Below are 20,582 nucleotides of genomic sequence, written 5' to 3' on the forward strand. Positions count from 1 at the left end.
AACAGCTATAGCTCAAGCACCTGCAGCACAAGCCACAAAGCAGGAGACAGAGCTCAGGCTGCAGCAGTGCAACACACAGAACAGCTATAGCTCAGGCACCTGCAGCACAAGCCACAGAGCAGCAAACAGAGCTCAGGCTGCAGCAGAGCAACACAAAGAACAGCTATAGCTCAAGCACCTGCAGTACAAGCCACAGAGCAGCAAACAGAGCTCAGGCTGCAGCAGTGCAACACAAAGAACAGCTATAGCTCAGGCACCTGCAGTACAAGCCACAGAGCAGCAAACAGAGCTCAGGCTGCAGCAGAGCAACACAAATAACGGCTACAACTCAAGCAGATGTAGCACAAGCCACAGAGCAGCAAACAGAGCTCAGGCTGCAGCAGTGCAACACAAAGAACAGCTATAGCTCAGGCACCTGCAGCACAAGCCACAGAGCAGCAAACAGAGCTCAGGCTGCAGCAGTGCAACACAAAGAACAGCTATAGCTCAAGCACCTGCAGCACAAGCCACAAAGCAGAAGACAGAGCTCAGGCTGCAGCAGTGCAACACAAAGAACAGCTATAGCTCAAGCACCTGCAGCACAAGCCACAAAGCAGGAGACAGAGCTCAGGCTGCAGCAGTGCAACACACAGAACAGCTATAGCTCAGGCACCTGCAGCACAAGCCACAGAGCAGCAAACAGAGCTCAGGCTGCAGCAGAGCAACACAAAGAACAGCTATAGCTCAAGCACCTGCAGCACAAGCCACAAAGCAGAAGACAGAGCTCAGGCTGCAGCAGTGCAACACAAAGAACAGCTATAGCTCAAGCACCTGCAGCACAAGCCACAAAGCAGGAGACAGAGCTCAGGCTGCAGCAGTGCAACACACAGAACAGCTATAGCTCAGGCACCTGCAGCACAAGCCACAGAGCAGCAAACAGAGCTCAGGCTGCAGCAGTGCAACACAAAGAACAGCTATAGCTCAAGCACCTGCAGCACAAGCCACAAAGCAGGAGACAGAGCTCAGGCTGCAGCTGTGCAACACACAGAACAGCTATAGCTCAAGCACCTGCAGCACAAGCCACAAAGCAGGAGACAGCGCTCAGGCAGCAGCAGTGCAACACAAAGAACAGCTATAGCTCAAGCACCTGCAGTACAAGCCACAGAGCAGCAAACAGAGCTCAGGCTGCAGCAGTGCAACACAAAGAACAGCTATAGCTCAGGCACCTGCAGCACAAGCCACAGAGCAGCAAACAGAGCTCAGGCTGCAGCAGTGCAACACAAAGAACAGCTATAGCTCAAGCACCTGCAGTACAAGCCACAGAGCAGCAAACAGAGCTCAGGCTGCAGCAGTGCAACACAAAGAACAGCTCTAGCTCAAGCACCTGCAGTACAAGCCACAGAGCAGCAAACAGAGCTCAGGCTGCAGCAGAGCAACACAAAGAACAGCTACAACTCAAGCAGATGTAGCACAAGCCACAGAGCAGCAAACAGAGCTCAGGCTGCAGCAGTGCAACACAAAGAACAGCTATAGCTCAAGCACTTGCAGTACAAGCCACAGAGCAGCAAACAGAGCTCAGGCTGCAGCAGTGCAACACAAAGAACAGCTCTAGCTCAAGCACCTGCAGTACAAGCCACAGAGCAGCAAACAGAGCTCAGGCTGCAGCAGAGCAACACAAAGAACAGCTCTAGCTCAAGCACCTGCAGTACAAGCCACAGAGCAGCAAACAGAGCTCAGGCTGCAGCAGAGCAACACAAAGAACAGCTACAGCTCAAGCACCTGCAGCACAAGCCACAAAGCAGGAGACAGAGCTCAGGCTGCAGCAGTGCAACACACAGAACAGCTATAGCTCAGGCACCTGCAGCACAAGCCACAGAGCAGCAAACAGAGCTCAGGCTGCAGCAGAGCAACACAAAGAACAGCTATAGCTCAAGCACCTGCAGCACAAGCCACAAAGCAGGAGACAGAGCTCAGGCTGCAGCAGAGCAACACAAAGAACAGCTATAGCTCAAGCACCTGCAGCACAAGCCACAAAGCAGGAGACAGAGCTCAGGCTGCAGCAGTGCAACACAAAGAACAGCTATAGCTCAAGCACCTGCAGCACAAGCCACAAAGCAGGAGACAGAGCTCAGGCTGCAGCAGTGCAACACACAGAACAGCTATAGCTCAGGCACCTGCAGCACAAGCCACAGAGCAGCAAACAGAGCTCAGGCTGCAGCAGAGCAACACAAAGAACAGCTATAGCTCAAGCACCTGCAGCACAAGCCACAAAGCAGGAGACAGAGCTCAGGCTGCAGCAGAGCAACACAAAGAACAGCTATAGCTCAAGCACCTGCAGCACAAGCCACAAAGCAGGAGACAGAGCTCAGGCTGCAGCAGAGCAACACAAAGAACAGCTATAGCTCAAGCACCTGCAGTACAAGCCACAGAGCAGCAAACAGAGCTCAGGCTGCAGCAGAGCAACACAAAGAACAGCTATAGCTCAAGCACCTGCAGTACAAGCCACAGAGCAGCAAACAGAGCTCAGGCTGCAGCAGTGCAACACAAAGAACAGCTATAGCTCAGGCACCTGCAGTACAAGCCACAGAGCAGCAAACAGAGCTCAGGCTGCAGCAGAGCAACACAAATAACGGCTACAACTCAAGCAGATGTAGCACAAGCCACAGAGCAGCAAACAGAGCTCAGGCTGCAGCAGTGCAACACAAAGAACAGCTATAGCTCAGGCACCTGCAGCACAAGCCACAGAGCAGCAAACAGAGCTCAGGCTGCAGCAGTGCAACACAAAGAACAGCTATAGCTCAAGCACCTGCAGCACAAGCCACAAAGCAGAAGACAGAGCTCAGGCTGCAGCAGTGCAACACAAAGAACAGCTATAGCTCAAGCACCTGCAGCACAAGCCACAAAGCAGGAGACAGAGCTCAGGCTGCAGCAGTGCAACACACAGAACAGCTATAGCTCAGGCACCTGCAGCACAAGCCACAGAGCAGCAAACAGAGCTCAGGCTGCAGCAGAGCAACACAAAGAACAGCTATAGCTCAAGCACCTGCAGCACAAGCCACAAAGCAGAAGACAGAGCTCAGGCTGCAGCAGTGCAACACAAAGAACAGCTATAGCTCAAGCACCTGCAGCACAAGCCACAAAGCAGGAGACAGAGCTCAGGCTGCAGCAGTGCAACACACAGAACAGCTATAGCTCAGGCACCTGCAGCACAAGCCACAGAGCAGCAAACAGAGCTCAGGCTGCAGCAGTGCAACACAAAGAACAGCTATAGCTCAAGCACCTGCAGCACAAGCCACAAAGCAGGAGACAGAGCTCAGGCTGCAGCTGTGCAACACACAGAACAGCTATAGCTCAAGCAACTGCAGCACAAGCCACAGAGCAGCAAACAGAGCTCAGGCTGCAGCAGTGCAACACAAAGAACAGCTATAGCTCAAGCACCTGCAGCACAAGCCACAAAGCAGGAGACAGCGCTCAGGCAGCAGCAGTGCAACACAAAGAACAGCTATAGCTCAAGCACCTGCAGTACAAGCCACAGAGCAGCAAACAGAGCTCAGGCTGCAGCAGTGCAACACAAAGAACAGCTATAGCTCAGGCACCTGCAGCACAAGCCACAAAGCAGGAGACAGAGCTCAGGCTGCAGCAGTGCAACACACAGAACAGCTATAGCTCAGGCACCTGCAGCACAAGCCACAGAGCAGCAAACAGAGCTCAGGCTGCAGCAGAGCAACACAAAGAACAGCTATAGCTCAAGCACCTGCAGCACAAGCCACAAAGCAGAAGACAGAGCTCAGGCTGCAGCAGTGCAACACAAAGAACAGCTATAGCTCAAGCACCTGCAGCACAAGCCACAAAGCAGGAGACAGAGCTCAGGCTGCAGCAGTGCAACACACAGAACAGCTATAGCTCAGGCACCTGCAGCACAAGCCACAGAGCAGCAAACAGAGCTCAGGCTGCAGCAGTGCAACACAAAGAACAGCTATAGCTCAAGCACATGCAGCACAAGCCACAAAGCAGGAGACAGAGCTCAGGCTGCAGCAGTGCAACACACAGAACAGCTATAGCTCAAGCACCTGCAGCACAAGCCACAAAGCAGGAGACAGCGCTCAGGCAGCAGCAGTGCAACACACAGAACAGCTATAGCTCAGGCACCTGCAGCACAAGCCACAGAGCAGCAAACAGAGCTCAGGCTGCAGCAGTGCAACACAAAGAACAGCTATAGCTCAAGCACCTGCAGCACAAGCCACAAAGCAGGAGACAGAGCTCAGGCTGCAGCAGTGCAACACACAGAACAGCTATAGCTCAAGCACCTGCAGCACAAGCCACAAAGCAGGAGACAGCGCTCAGGCAGCAGCAGTGCAACACAAAGAACAGGTACAACTCAAGCAGCTGCAGCACAAGCAAATACAGCCCAGGCAACAACAGTACAACAAAGCAATAGTGCAACTCATGCAGCTGCAGCACACACCACAGAGCAGGAGACGGAGTTCAGGCTGCAGCATTGCAACATGAAGCACTGGTACAACTCAAGCAGCTGCAACACAAGTACAGAGCAGCAGACAAGCTCGGGCAGCAGAGGTGCAACACAAAGAAGAGGTACAATTCAAGCAGGTGCAGCACAAGCCACAAAGCAGGAGACAAAGCTTGCAACTGTTAGGACACTGCAGCAGTGGCAAACAAGCAGGCAGCACACCTTTCTCGTTGGCCGAAGAACTCAACCCACATCTGCTCTCAAGGGGCAGAAACATGCTCCCCTCAATGGATGCATGGTCCTTCGGATTCCTCAGGAGAGACCTCTACCTTGGAAATCGTGTCCTGCATGTGAAGCTCGTTCCTATTGGATGGAGTTTTTGGAGAGGATTCTCGCAGGTGACTCTTGCACATGCTGTTTGCTCGTGAAGGGAGTTTCCATCCACCGTCGAACTGGTAAAACGGAGGGTTAAGAAATTTGAGGCATAAAAAGGAGGAGCGAGCCCTCGTAGTCAAGTTAAAATCTATGATTAAGGAAAAAGGGGTGACCCTGTGTCCCTCAGACCCTGTGTGTTCAATAGTTAAACAAGATAGTGGTTCTGTTGGGTAAGACAGGTTATTTGAAAGATACAATGCATGGTAAGACCGTCATAAAAAAGTGCAATATTGTGACTTTTTGGTGAAAAGGTGCTCAATAAGTGTGACAATATATACAATGTGAGTACGTAGCTACGTACGGATGCAGATAGTGAGTGGAACTGAATGCCTCCTATCGGGAACGATTGAATCGCCCAAGCCAGATACGATGGGCCATTGCGCCACACTGAATCAGGCTGAGGTTCTCCGGTCTGAAGATTAAACTGTCATCTCCATCTCGTCTTGAGAAAGACCCGCCGCGACCACCCACTGGGGCGCCTGAGGGTCGAAACGTCGATGCATTCATAGGTCCAGAACCACCAGGATCCCAATAGGAACCTTTGGAATTCTTGGTTGAAAATCAATATCTAGCCATTGAAAGTAACTTGTATATATTTGTACATATCAAATTTCCTCACATTGTATATATTGTCACACTTATTGAGCACCTGTTCACCAAAAAGTCACAATATTGCACTTTTTTATGATGGTCTTACCATGCATTGTATGTTATCCTTGAATGAAGTAATTCGGATTCAAATGGAAGACATTTTGTTATAATTTGCATAATATAACGCTTTGATCCTTTGACTCTGCATTTTGAGCATTTATTTCTCAAAATGACTATGTGTATCAGAGAGCTGTTGTGTTGGTTTGCACTAATAGGCATCTTTCAAATAACCTGTCTTACCGAATAGAACCAATATCAAGTTAAAATCTAAATATGGTTGAATAAGACTCCAAGGCATCAATAGGCTTTCCAACCAAGATCGTTGGTTTCGATTCTGGCTGCCTATTTACAATCTAGGTAGTTGCAATTGAAACCATACGGTCATTCCGGCTGGATTCCAACTGGCTCAAGGAGCACGTCGGCCAGTTAACGACAGACCTGTAATCCCAATGAACGGCATTTTCGCTGTTGGGATTACGATGCTTGGTTTCCAACATGCTTTCCATGCTGGGCTTCCTGACATGGAAAGCCTGTCAGAAAGCCAGTTTGAAGGCTCCTAGCAGGGCCCCTTCCTCCTTGCGGTCTCCAGTTGGGGGCTGAGAGGGCACCATCCCTGCACCGTGTGGCAGGCACATGGATGAACACAACCTCCCATTTCTCTATGGAAGCTTGTGCTACGGCCTGTATATGGCCATACCACAAGCTCCCATAGGGAAATGTGAGTATGCAACCGCTCCAGGTGCTGTCACATCACAAACAATTAGGCAGTCAGGACCGCCGACCAGAGGTCGGTCGGTCCCAATTCCCTAATTCCGCAATGATGTCGGTCGGGGGCAACTCCAACCGACATCATAATCGGACCATAGTGTTTTTGTAAAATGATGCCATCTTGATGTCTAAGAGGCAACTGGTCGTTTCAATTTCTAGTTTTAGCAGGAGTTTCCTTGTGGGTTTAATCATTTTGTACAATTTGTTTATGGATGGCAAGTTATACTTGGTCAAGAGGTCCTTAACACAAGATTCTATCACTGAAGTGTCGCTACATGAATTAAACAGTTCTATGTTGATAAAACATTTTAGAGCATTATTAGTTGCTCCCTTACTGTCGATACAGTAATTGACACAGTTAATAGTTCTCCAAGCTATGATTCAGCGTTCAGCCCGTTCCAACCTTATTAAGCTTTGTGGAGTAGTTTTTCATAGGTTGAAATCTTCCTTATACCACCCATAAGCATGGTTTCTGATCTCCTGAAGGTTTCCCGCGGCCAGCAAGAGGCTAAGTAGGAACTGCCCTAGCCACTGTTCCCGTAGCGCTGAAGGTAGCAAAGTTTTCAACATCTCCGGGGAGGGCCGCCAGCTTTTACTGTAGATATTCCATATGGGCTTTCCAGTTTAACTTATGATGGGATCTCATTTGGGTGACCAACTGGCATAGGTGCAAATTCAGAACGGAGAGTGTAAAAATTCAGGACAAAGGGACAAAATTCAGGACAAAAATTCAGGACAAAAGGTCAAAATTCAGGACAAAACTTCGGGACAAAAGGTAAGTTTAACAGACACGTCAGAGGTGGTCGCGCAATAGTATCTAAGTAAGTAAATAGACAACCACCTAAGTACAAGTCAAAGTAGGTTTATATTAGGTTGAGACAATCGTGCACTTCACGGTTTTTCAGTCGCAACTTGCTACCTTAGACGATTCAAAATTCGCATCTCGCTCCAGCAGGTACATTAGTCACCAGACAATGGTGAAACACACCTGAATATAAGTGAGGCCGCTTTTATTGTTGATTGAAAACGACTGGATATACGTGGAACTTTGCAGTGCCAGCCTCCAGTAATAAAACCGCTACCTTCCCCTTTCCAGCCTCCCAGGGAAACACCCGATGCCCGATACGGCCAGTCCGGCCTTGCTACCACCCTCCAATGGTGCCCCACATCTTCACTTAGACCGTCTCTCATGCAGCTGCGGTGCGTCCATTGGGGCGTAGGGACGTAGCCCCACTAAGCCTGGACGCACCGTGACAAGAGCAGCCAGCACCTCAATATTTTAGAAATAATTCTCACAAATTACAAATAATAAAGCGCCGCAGCACAGCGCTTCAGTCCGGGACCGGGACACACCCGATGGAATGCTGCGGAGTGCGCAGGGGGTGGGGCTGCCCAGCTTGAGTGACAGTCTGACTCTGCAGCAGGCCAGCAGCTGTACTGTCTGCGCATGAGGATTTTTGGACTGTAACTAGCCCAAGCATGTGCGTTACAAGGCTGAGAGTGAAGTTCCCCTGAGAGGAACCGAAGGGGCCGGGGGTGCTGCTTTAGCCGGGCCCCGGGGTTTCAAAGTTCCTGAGGGCGAGTAGTCAGTGTGTCCCCCTCGCCAATCCTTGGCTGGTCCACCGTGCATAAGGGCAGGCAATCCATTATTGGATGCCGCGCGTGGGTGGTGGTGAGTGGGACACTGCCTCAGCACTAACTGCATATCATGGCCAATCACTGTGTGACATCAGCATGTGAAGCCATGCAGTGTTTGGCCATTCGGGACGCGCGTGCGCTGTGACGTCGTTTTCACTTTTCAGTACTTTCTGTTTCTACTGTACTTTTAGTTGCTGGTCGAGTCGACGCCACGTGCGTGCAGGCAGCTGAGCAGCAGACGTCCGACTCCGACACTTCACTCACTCGTCGTCGAGTCTCGAGACACAGTCAGACACAAAGTCAGCTGTGACAGAAGACAATAGAATAGTAGGTGCAGCGCTGCTCTAAAAAAGTTGACTCTGTAGTAGTATATGTGCAAAATTAATTGTAATGCTGCGCTTGTGCTGCCGCTGTTGTGTTTAGTGTCTTTGCTGTGTGTGGAATTCATTTCGAGCCCTCCAATTTCACAGTGGTCTCAAAACCAAATCAGACCTCCGAATAGTCCAGAGACAAAGCGCACCTCCTGGATCTTTTGAAATTTCAGCTCCCAAATCACTTAAATATTATTCATGAATACAGATACCAGAGCCCAAAGTTCACCCCCTTCCTATCCTCTTTACAGAAAAACACAGCTGAAAATTAAGAAAAAACTCGCATTCCTCCGCAAATAACCAAAAGCAATAATTATTTGTAATGATGGAGCATGGTCTCCCTCCAGCACCTGCAGAATTATCACAGCTAATGGATTCCTGAGCCTTCATTTCTTGTGGGGTGGTTTTAGTTGGAAAATGCACAAAATGCATGTTTCATTATTAATGGTAAATGAAACTAGAAGAATAACCTGCGGTAGCTGCAGGGAGTCTGTCAGTGGAGCCCTCTTGTTGGGGGGATGGTAGAGGCGACGCACGTGGCGTGGAGCTAGGAGTTGTGGTGGATTCTTTCCTGCAATGGTCCTGGGTGTTTCTGTCGCCTTGCATGGTGATCTGATCTTACTCAGTTAAGAAAATACAAATGCTTGTTGTTGAGTAGGCTTGAATACAAAAGGCCATGATTTGGGCGTGAAAGAATGCGACATGTGACTTTGGACCGTTCAAACTTGTTCTTATCTGCACTCTTAAGAAAGGAATGACTTGGAAGCTGGTCTTGTGATACGACCTCCGCATGCTTTGTCTTGTGGTCAAGCTCCTTAGGCTTGTGATATATTTTTAAGACACTATATAATCTTTCAAAAAGAATATAATGGACAGGGAGGGTCATTGTGTACTTTTAAATTGTTTTGAGGGAGGCATATATTAAAAAAAAAAAGGCTAGAGGATGATGGCGCTCGTGGGAAGCGTCCTCAAAAAACACTGGCGAGTTGTTTGTGAAAAAACACATAAATGGAGCAAGAGCATAAATCAGTTCCCTTGTAGACTGGTTTTATTAATTCTACCTGTAGAAGGCCATTGTGCAGGCTAATACCTATGTTTTGCATTTACTATACAATACATTGTAGCTACTTTGCAGGTTTGAGACCACACTTCCCACAAAGATCAACAGTAGAGTGTGCATGCATAACACAGGATGGCCTTCTTATACGTAGACTCTGGTCAGTATGCAGGTCAAGGTTTAAACCTTTTTATATATGTGACCTGTGATCAGTTCACAGTCAAGCAATGTACATTTTCATAAATATGTCTTGTGGTCAGGGTACTGTTCTGGGACTGGATGTTTTGATAGATGTAATGTGTTGCAAATGTGCAGATCTGTTACTGGAAAAGCTCATACATGTGGCCTGTGGTAAGTGCCAGTAAAGGAGTGGAACCTTTTTATTTGTGTGACTTATGCTCAATGTGTGGGTCTCAGATTGGACCTTTGCATATCCGTGACTTGTAGTCAGTCTGCAGGTCTCAGACTGGACCTATCATACATATGACTTCAGGAACATGTGCAGTCCAAAGACTTGATCATTTCACATATGTGGCTTATAGTTTGCATGTATGACAAACAATGGACGGTTTGATATACATGATCTATGGTCTGTGTGCAGGCCTAAGACTAGACCCTTCAAATACAGTTAACTATGACTCTAATCTAGGGTAATGAAGCATGGCTTAAATTCAGGGCCATGTACCATGACTCTAATCCAAGGCAATGAACCATGACACTAATCCAGGTTCTGACAATAAATTATGTCGGTGAATTGAACTCAGACCTGCACACTTACCGTGACCGCAAGTCACCGTAGTGACTTGCCTAGTCCTAGTCCTGGACACTGACCACAGGTTTTATATATATATATATATACCTATATACCTATATATTACTGTACCGACCAGATTCTCGGACCAGATGGAATCAGCTCCTATGAGCCCCTCTAACCCAGCCGGAACGTACTCACCTCCCTCCTTAGAATATATTTACAATGGGTATGGATATATGTATGTACATCTTATACCTAAGGATGGGAAAGATAGCAATAAACATGCATTGGTTTTCTACAATATCCTATTCACACCTATTGGTCTCGCGGCCACGTAGGCCCAGACTGGTCTACCCTAGGGCAGGTCTGATAATGTACCATTACACACTGATCATCAGTGCTCACCCGACGCACAATCCGGCGCGCCTACACACATAGGCCTGCAGACCCAGTGCTCTCATTAATATCCGATCTGCAATCTGGCAGATCTACACACCTCTCTACCTTAGGTGCTCTCACTTACACACGGCTCACAATCCGGCGAGCCTCCACACCGTCTCCCTCCGGTGCTCTCACTTACACACGGCTCACAATCCGGTGAGCCTCCACACCGTCTCCCTCCGGTGCTCTCACTTACACACGGCTCACAATCCGGTGAGCCTCCACACCGTCTCCCTCCGGTGCTCTCACTTACACACGGTACAATCACTTTCCTATGAACATTTAAGGATAAAGTCGTTGGTTATCTACTCGGAATGAAACTACGATAATAGAAATTGGTATGGCCAAATTATAATATGTACCTTCTGCTCCTGACATCAAATGTTCCCTCTCTCCCTACTTGCTCAGTCATTCCTTACCTGATCGGGATTCGCATCCGTTCATGCAAACAATGTCTAACTAGAAGCTCAGGTTACCCTGATTGAACAAGAATACAAGGCACATGTCAGTTCATTATGAACTGGGGTGTTTTCTTTATTACAACAAAAAATAAACACAATACTACACAATGTATATACTGTAAAGAAAAGTAAAGGTTAGAATGCGTGCTTAACAAGGAAAAGGGCAGAGATCACCTTATTAATGTGAAGTCGGGGCTCGGCAGTCATCTAGGTTCCCTTCTCGTCTCTGTGTCTTGGCTCGTCTCCGAATCACACCTCAGCAGTCACGGGTACACGTCTGCACCGCTATGCTCAATCTCCTCTGCTTCCCTCCAAGTCACTGGAACCTCGCTGGCTATTAGCTACCGTCTCTCTCTCTCTCTCTCTCTCCGTTTCTGTGCGCTTCGCGCTATTTCTTCTTCAGTCTGTCTTAGAGAGTCTCGGTTTCAGAATCTTTTCTCGGACTTCAAAATGGCGATTGTCTGCTCTGGAAATAATTAATGGCATAGATGCTAACGGCTAGCTGCCGCCTACAGACTGACTGACTCATTGCCTAACACTTTCGCTAATATCAAAACCTGCCCCTTCATGGAAAGTTACGGCCAGCAACCTGCCGCCCACCAAATTCTTGTACCTCCCCGTACCAAGGGCACGTTCCCAGCCGGCCGGCCTGGAGTTGTGTCTTCGGAGTGGAGAAAAATACAGTCTTTCGATAAGGGCCAGCCTGAACCGGTTCTCTCCAAGCGAACAACACCTTAAAACTAAAACATTACACTTGACCTAGAAAGCCTCTCGAACTACCAGGCAAAGAGCAAGATGGAGTCTGTCCCGTTTAAGGCCTACAAGGCCCAAAATACGCATAACTCCACAGAAGATATACTAATACTCTTACAAAAGGATGTATCATCACTAATACTTATATATCTATCCCCTAGCTTAAGTTTATAAGCCCTGATCTAAAGAAAAGGGTACGAAAATGCACTACTGTGCCTCATGGATAGGTCCTACTTATAGTCCTAATCCCTATACTGTAAGGGTAATAGGCTGGAGTCATTCTCCATCATCTTCCCTCTCAAAGAGGGTCAAAAAAGTCGGTTATCACACTTCACCCTTGACTCCAGTCTATTAGCCACATCTTATACCGAACTAACATCAGTGGAAGAATAATAAGAAACAAAATTAACTGACCTATTCCTCCTACCAAAGCCACAAAATTGTAATAGAGAAGGAATGCACTGAATACAGCAACAAACAGCTATCAAAACACAAATGGCAACAATAACACCCCCTAAAATCTGTCGTAAAGAATGCAAGTCAGGTAACCAATTAAAGAGCCAGTCAAATAAGCCTTGATCAATGTGTTGTCTAATTTCTGCAGTCAAGTCGTGTAGTTTGTCAATATGGGCTTGGATTGATTTAGAATGGTCGGACAAATTAAAACAGCATAGGCCTTCAAAATCTGAACATTCATGTCCATGTTTTAACAAAAGATAATCAATAGCTGCGCGATTCTGTAAAATAGCTCTACGTTCACCCTGGGCATCTAATAACAGATCAGACAAAACAGTAGATGTTTGGTTGATGGATTTAACCATCCAGCAGGCCATCTTGCCAATCGTTTTGGCATTATAAACAGCCAATGCAGGGACTCCAATAATAGAAAAAGCTAAACCAAGGTATTCTGATTTAGAATACAGGTGAACAGAGGAATCACAATCTTCATGTAATGACATTGAATTTCGTATCATACGGGAATGTGAACTAGGGTGTGAAGAAAACATTAATAAACTCAATCTAGTGATGGCACAAGGACCACCAGAAATATTAGCGGGAATATAGGGCCAAGATGAGTTCCCGCAGGAAAATAACCACCCAGAGGGCAGCAACATAGAACGGTAAGAACTAGGGGCAACTAATAAACGATTACATGTCATATTATTTTTCACGGAGACACATGAATTCGGAAGTCTCTTTAAACACAGCAATCGTTGATGAGCTGAAAAGGAAGTGGCAGCCTGAATTTTTAATTTGATGCATTCGGTGATAGCCTTGGGATCACATGTCAGGATAAAACATAAGTCACCCTGCGTAATATTATAGGTCGTGATTTGGGAATGCATAGGAAAATCAGAATCAGGAAGAATAGTACATAAAGGGCAAAACTCATGGGCCGCAAAGTCGCCCAGAATAATATTGGGTCGGGCATTCGAAATATTGAAAATATGTCTCAAAGTTTCAGTAGATGCAGGGACAGCAACCAAGCAGGTCGCCAAAATATCAGTCACAGACCTCATGGGAGTGAGGCAGAAATGTGGAGAGTTAGTAACCCGTTTAGCAAGGGTAATCCAGAAGTTTGACGAAGAATACCATGCAGCGAAGGATCGAGGAACTCGTGTTCTCCAATCAACCGAAGTCGGTGGGTCCTCTCCTCTCCCGGCGTAGCAGACCAAAAGGAGTCCAACGCCGGCACATCCTGCAGCAGCAGTCCAGAGAATGATCTGAAAGAATACAAACAAAGGCCTTAATCATTCTCGTAAGTAACATTTGTCAGCTGGGACAGCTTCCCAGCTATCTTTCCCTGGCTTCATCACCAAAATGGTGTTGTCATAACCGGTCGCAATAACTTCAGCCTGTTCAGGGGGATGTTTAGGCGATTGCACCCATATTTTGGCACCGGGATTATCGGTGGAACCGAATCCTTTTTGGCCTCGTACTGTCAGCAAAGTTGGGGCACAGCCTCTCTTAATCTCACCACTGAAGACAGGCATAATGAGTAACTGAGCAACACGGTCAGATATTTTAATCGATAAGTCAATTTCACTGCTATTAAGCAGAAGAACCTTAATCTCTCCCTGATAATCACTGTCAATTACTCCTCCGAGAACTTGAATACCTTTCATGGCAAGGCCCGATCTAGGGGCAATAAGTCCAAAGCTACCGGCTGGTATACAGACACCAACGCCGGTCTCAACAATAATTCGGTCTCTGCCTTTCAGGATCGCATCATTCATGGCATGCAGGTCCAAGCCTGCGGAACCTGGGGTCGCTCTGCATGGAGCTAAAGCTCCGGGGGTAATTTCCCAGTACATAACAGTAGTGGACGTGGAATAGGGTTTTGCATCAACAGTTGGAGGAAACAAACGCATTAAAGGAGATTCAGCATGTAACAAAGGGCGATTATTTAGAATCATTAATGCCTGGAGCAAAAAATTTCTCCAGTTTCTGTAATGGTCGTCAGTCAATTTACGCAGTTGTTCTTTTAACAAACCATTCATCCGCTCAATGAGGCCCGAGGCCTGTGGATAATATGGAATATGAAAAATCCATTCAATGTTATTTTCAACACAGAATTCTTGCACCAATCTTCCACGAAAATGGGATGCATTATCCGATTGAACTTGGAATGGAACACCATAATACAAAATAAGCAATTCCAGAGTCTTAATGGTATTCACTTGGGTGGCTTGTTTGCAAGGGAAAGCGACCAATAGGCCACTAAAAGTATCAACCGCTGTGCAAATATATTGACAATTGTTGCTCATAGGGAGCGGGCCAATATAATCAATTTGCCAAATTTGGGCGGGCATTCTTCCTCGATGTAAATGGCCTTTAACAATATGAGGCACTGTTCTTTTTCTAGAATGCTGACAGATAGGACAATGCAGAATGACATCTTTAATCAAATTTAAGGGGATATGAATCCCTCGATCGGAAGCCCACCTGCTAGTGGCTCTTTCTCCAAAATGTCCCGCTTTTTGGTGGGCCCATTTCGCCAATCCTGCCAAATCAGAATCCTGCATGTCCACCACTGCCTCAGAAATTTTAGACTTTTCATCTGCAATGTTATGAAAGAATTTGTCAAGGGAGTCAATCGGGGTATGAGCATCCACATGAAAGATTGTAACAGTACTCTGTGGGAGCAATTCCCACATTTCTTGCCATAATTCCTTACCCCACAGTTCTTTTGAATGCAATTCCCAATTATGAGAATGCCAAGTTGGTAACCAAACCGCCAGTCCATTAGCAGTGGACCAGGAATCAGTAAAAATATGACATGTGCCAGGCAGTTCTTGTTTCAAAACTTGGTAAACTGCATACAATTCAGCATATTGGCTACTCTTTCCATCACCAGTTGTACTCAATAATTTTTGCGTGACAGGGTTGAATGACACTGCTTTCCAGTGCCGTTTCTCACCAATGAACTTTGCCGAACCATCCGTAAACCACACATGTTTTCTGTCCTCCGCGGACAAATCATCAAATGGCTTACCCCACCTAACCGGAGATTCCTGGACTACAGGTACAGAACAATCATTTCCAATCTCAGTCGATGGCGCCTGCGCCACTCGCTCATGCAACACAGCCACACCTTTTGGACCCACACGCGCCCTGTCCTGAATGTACCATTTCCATTTAATGATACTCGCCTCCTGAGCATGTCCAATTCGATGAGATTTCGGCGAACTCAAAACCCACTGCATGATAGGAATTTCAGGTCTCAAGATCACAGTATGACCCAACGTCAATTGCTCGGTATCCACCAGAGCCCAATAACAAGCAAGCAACTGTTTTTCAAAAGGTGTATAACGCTCACCAGCCTCAGGTAACTTTTTAGTCCAAAAACCCAACGGCACTTTTTGTCTGCCCTGCTTTTGCCACAGACTCCAATTGGCATACAGGCCATCCACAGAAACATTCAAATCCACATCACCTTCGCCCACGGGCCACAAATCCAAAGCATACTGAATTGCTTCTTTCGCCAAATTAAAAGCATTTTGTTGTGGTTCACCCCACTCAAACGCATTCTTTTTATGGGTGACTCGGTACAGAGGAGCTAAAATCTGACTCAAATGGGGAATATGCTGACGCCAAAAACCAAACAGGCCAATAAAACATTGAGCCTCCTTTCTGTTCCTCGGAACAGCGAAATCCAAAATTTTACGCCTCACCTGCGGGATCACTTCTCTGTGACCTTCATGCCAATTAATTCCTAAAAACTTAACATTCTGGGAAGGGCCCTGCAATTTATCAGCATTAATTTCCCAACCTTTTGCACGTAAACGGTCAAGAATCTGATCTAAATGTGATTGGACTTGGTCTTGCGTCTCACCTTGAATCAAAACATCATCAATATAATGGCACACCTGAATCTGGGGATGTACGGGCACTTCAGATAAATGTTCCGCCACCAGCCGGTGACAGATCGTAGGACTATGTACATAACCTTGAGGAAGACTCCTAAACGTCATTTGACGGCCATGCCAGGTAAAACTGAATTGCTCCTGACACTCGGGGGCAATGGGAATCGAAAAGAAAGCATTAGCAATATCAATGGACGCATACCATGTACCTGGATGCTTCTGAATTCTCTGAATCAAAGTAACCATGTCAGGCACAGCAACAGCCAAAGGCGGAGTGTGTTTGTTTAATTGTCGATAATCAACCGTCATGCGCCAAGAATTATCACTTTTGCGCACAGGCCACACGGGATTATTCCAAGCAGAAGTGATTGGAGTGATAACCCCTGCATCAATCAGATCCTGAATTGTGGCACTAATTTCTTCATGACCACCTGGAATTCGATATTGTTTCTGAGAAACAACTTTCGTAGCTTGGGGAATCTTAATGGGGGGCATCCGCAAACGACCAACCCGTACGGGTCTGGACGAAATGTAATGCTTCGTACCAAATTGATAACAGCCATCATCAAGATGCAAAGTCATTCCTTTCAAAATGTCAATTCCAATTATATATTCCAGGAGAGGCACAACTAACACAGAATATTCTTTACGGGGAATCCGGCCAATTTTCATGTCAAGCGCAGTTTGCACTGCGGGAGTTTCCTTACCACCTAAACCAGTAATTGTAAAAAACTGTCCTTTGAATTTTTTCGATTTACCATGAATTAGAGTGGCCTCCTCCCCAGTATCTACCAATGCTCGGGCCCTTTGGATATTACGATGTTTCCAAAAAATTTCAATATCTACATAGGGTCTATTGTCTTTATGAGCCCACCTGCGTACCGGAGCTTGACCAATTTCCTAGTCATTTTTACCATGGTCAGCCAACCAAGACAAATCAGGATAGATGTTTTCAACTTTTTTCGGAATCAGAATATCCTGCTCATATCCATCTCGATTACGAAATGGATTAGTGTCATGTTCAAAGAATTGAGAATTACGGTCAGAAAGCTTGTGACGATCCTCCCGTCGTCGAACATCAGGGGAATAACTTCTCTCATCTCTGCGCCTATTAGAGACACGATCATCTCTTCCCCTGTCTCTCTCTCCCTCTCTCACCCTTACGCTCTCACGGCGGGGGGAAATATCACGTTCATAACGCCGGTCATCACGGCGATCAGCATCCACACGACGCCTCTCATCACCACTGTCATCAGATCCTCGGTCACAATCATTCTTACGTACACGACGAGCACCCTCCTTCCAATCCAAACCACGCTTACGAAACATGTCCCACAAGCGATTATTAGGTTCACCATCAATGTCCTCCCTTTTCACACCATCAGCCAAAAGTGCAAGAAACATATCACGTCTAGAAAATTTATAATCCCCAGCGGTACGACCTTCAGGTCGAGATTGCCTCTCAGGTTTAAACCATTCACCCAACTCACCAAGCTGACGAACAGATTCAAGCACCATAGACAAAGGATTGCCAGTTTGATTGATCAACAAAGTCATCATAACCTGCTTATAAGCAACAGGCGAAGAACGGATAATGCGATTACGCACAGAAGATGTTAAAAGACCATCCAACAATCTATCAGACGTACTGAGAAAAATGGCAGTTTTCATTACTTCCTCTTTCAAACGTTGCAACGCATCGCGCAAAGTATACCACGGCTTATCATTGACAGGCCAATCAGATTCAGTAGGATATTTATGGTTACAGCCATCGTTCGCGAGCTGGAGCAAGCTAATTTGGCCAGCACCATTATAATTTCGAAAATGATCTTGTACAGTAGAATCGGAACTCAAAGAGCAAAAACGTAAGCAATCACCAGCATCAAGCATAATACCGGCAGCACCTAGTTCATAAAGGCGCACCATCCAGGTAAGCAAAGTTTCACCGGGTCGTTGTCGAAATCGTTGTAAAATGTCACTAACCTCCTGTTGAGTAAAATCTTCAATACTATCCAAATGAATACCATTCGGCATACCAGGAGCCTGTTGTAATTTACGTCGAAACACAGGGTGAGCAGAAACCTCCGGAAGAGCCTCCGAGGAAGCCCGGTCCTTAGATTTAGAAAAACAATCAGAGCGTAATATGTCGTCAGAATTGGTAGAGCGACCACGATCATCAGAAACGTCGTCTTTGTCACAAGAAGCAGATTTACAATCACGTCCGGTGCGAGAAGACTCGCGCTTGTCACCCTCCTTAGCCGAGGAGCCAGATTCGTTCGAGTCCCAGATATTACCATCCCACTCATCAGGATTCCAATCCAGTCCAGCTTTTGCCACGACCAGACGCACTTTCCGTGTAGACACACGACCACGGCGGTGCCTATATTTATACTTCGCAATGCGCACCGCAGCCCTTTCGGCTATAGTCTGATAAGTCTCAAGTTTGTCGGCAAGTAATTTATTCTGACATCGCAAAAGAGTATGCGCATTCTGCACCTCAACAAACTTTTCTTCCATATCAACAAACCGCTTCTGCAATTTCAGAAACTTCTCATGAAGCATCCTGTAAGCAGTCAGCACAATCCAACCTCTGCGTCCTAAAACAGGAAGCTCATCACCCTTCACTACTGGCGCTTTTTGCAAGCAAGAAACCACATCAGCGGGCTCCGCCTGCTCCAAACAAGAAGTCCAATTCTCACTCAAACCAGTAGAATCGGCCCACTCACGGGCCAAAGCCTCATAAGGCGTTGATTCCCAAGCCGGGAATATCAATCGGTAATTTGAAAGTAGATTTAGATTTCCTCGAGAACATGTTAGTACACAAAAAATATATAAACAATTATAATCAAAGAAAAATACGTACGAGCCGAGCGCAAACCAGCAAGATGAAAACAATACAGCGCACACAGGCTTCGTAAACAGTTCGTGACGCCAGATGTACCGACCAGATTCTCGGACCAGATGGAATCAGCTCCTATGAGCCCCTCTAACCCAGCCGGAACGTACTCACCTCCCTCCTTAGAATATATTTACAATGGGTATGGATATATGTATGTACATCTTATACCTAAGGATGGGAAAGATAGCAATAAACATGCATTGGTTTTCTACAATATCCTATTCACACCTATTGGTCTCGCGGCCACGTAGGCCCAGACTGGTCTACCCTAGGGCAGGTCTGATAATGTACCATTACACACTGATCATCAGTGCTCACCCGACGCACAATCCGGCGCGCCTACACACATAGGCCTGCAGACCCAGTGCTCTCATTAATATCCGATCTGCAATCTGGCAGATCTACACACCTCTCTACCTTAGGTGCTCTCACTTACACACGGCTCACAATCCGGCGAGCCTCCACACCGTCTCCCTCCGGTGCTCTCACTTACAAACGGCTCACAATCCGGTGAGCCTCCACACCGTCTCCCTCCGGTGCTCTCACTTACACACGGCTCACAATCCGGTGAGCCTCCACACCGTCTCCCTCCGGTGCTCTCACTTACACGCGGTACAATCACTTTCCTATGAACATTTAAGGATAAAGTCGTTGGTTATCTACTCGGAATGAAACTACGATAATAGAAATTGGTATGGCCAAATTATAATATGTACCTTCTGCTCCTGACATCAAATGTTCCCTCTCTCCCTACTTGCTCAGTCATTCCTTACCTGATCGGGATTCGCATCCGTTCATGCAAACAATGTCTAACTAGAAGCTCAGGTTACCCTGATTGAACAAGAATACAAGGCCCATGTCAGTTCATTATGAACTGGGGTGTTTTCTTTATTACAACAAAAAATAAACACAATACTACACAATGTATATACTGTAAAGAAAAGTAAAGGTTAGAATGCGCGCTTAACAAGGAAAAGGGCAGAGATCACCTTATTAATGTGAAGTCGGGGCTCGGCAGTCATCTAGGTTCCCTTCTCGTCTCTGTGTCTTGGCTCGTCTCGGAATCACACCTCAGCAGTCACGGGTACACGTCTGCACCTCTATGCTCAATCTCCTCTGCTTCCCTCCAAGTCACTGGAACCTCGCTGGCTATTAGCTACCGTCTCTCTCTCTCTCTCTCTCTCTCCGTTTCTGTGCGCTTCGCGCTATTTCTTCTTCAGTCTGTCTTAGAGAGTCTCGGTTTCAGAATCTTTTCTCGGACTTCAAAATGGCGATTGTCTGCTCTGGAAATAATTAATGGCATAGATGCTAACGGCTAGCTGCCGCCTACAGACTGACTGACTCATTGCCTAACACTTTCGCTAATATCAAAACCTGCCCCTTCATGGAAAGTTACGGCCAACAACCTGCCGCCCACCAAATTCTTGTACCTCCCCGTACCAAGGGCACGTTCCCAGCCGGCCGGCCTGGAGTTGTGTCTTCGGAGTGGAGAAAAATACAGTCTTTCGATAAGGGCCAGCCTGAACCGGTTCTCTCCAAG

The sequence above is a fragment of the Lissotriton vulgaris genome, chromosome 10 (genome assembly GCF_964263255.1).
Source record: "Lissotriton vulgaris chromosome 10, aLisVul1.2, whole genome shotgun sequence".
Lineage (NCBI taxonomy): Eukaryota > Metazoa > Chordata > Amphibia > Caudata > Salamandridae > Lissotriton > Lissotriton vulgaris.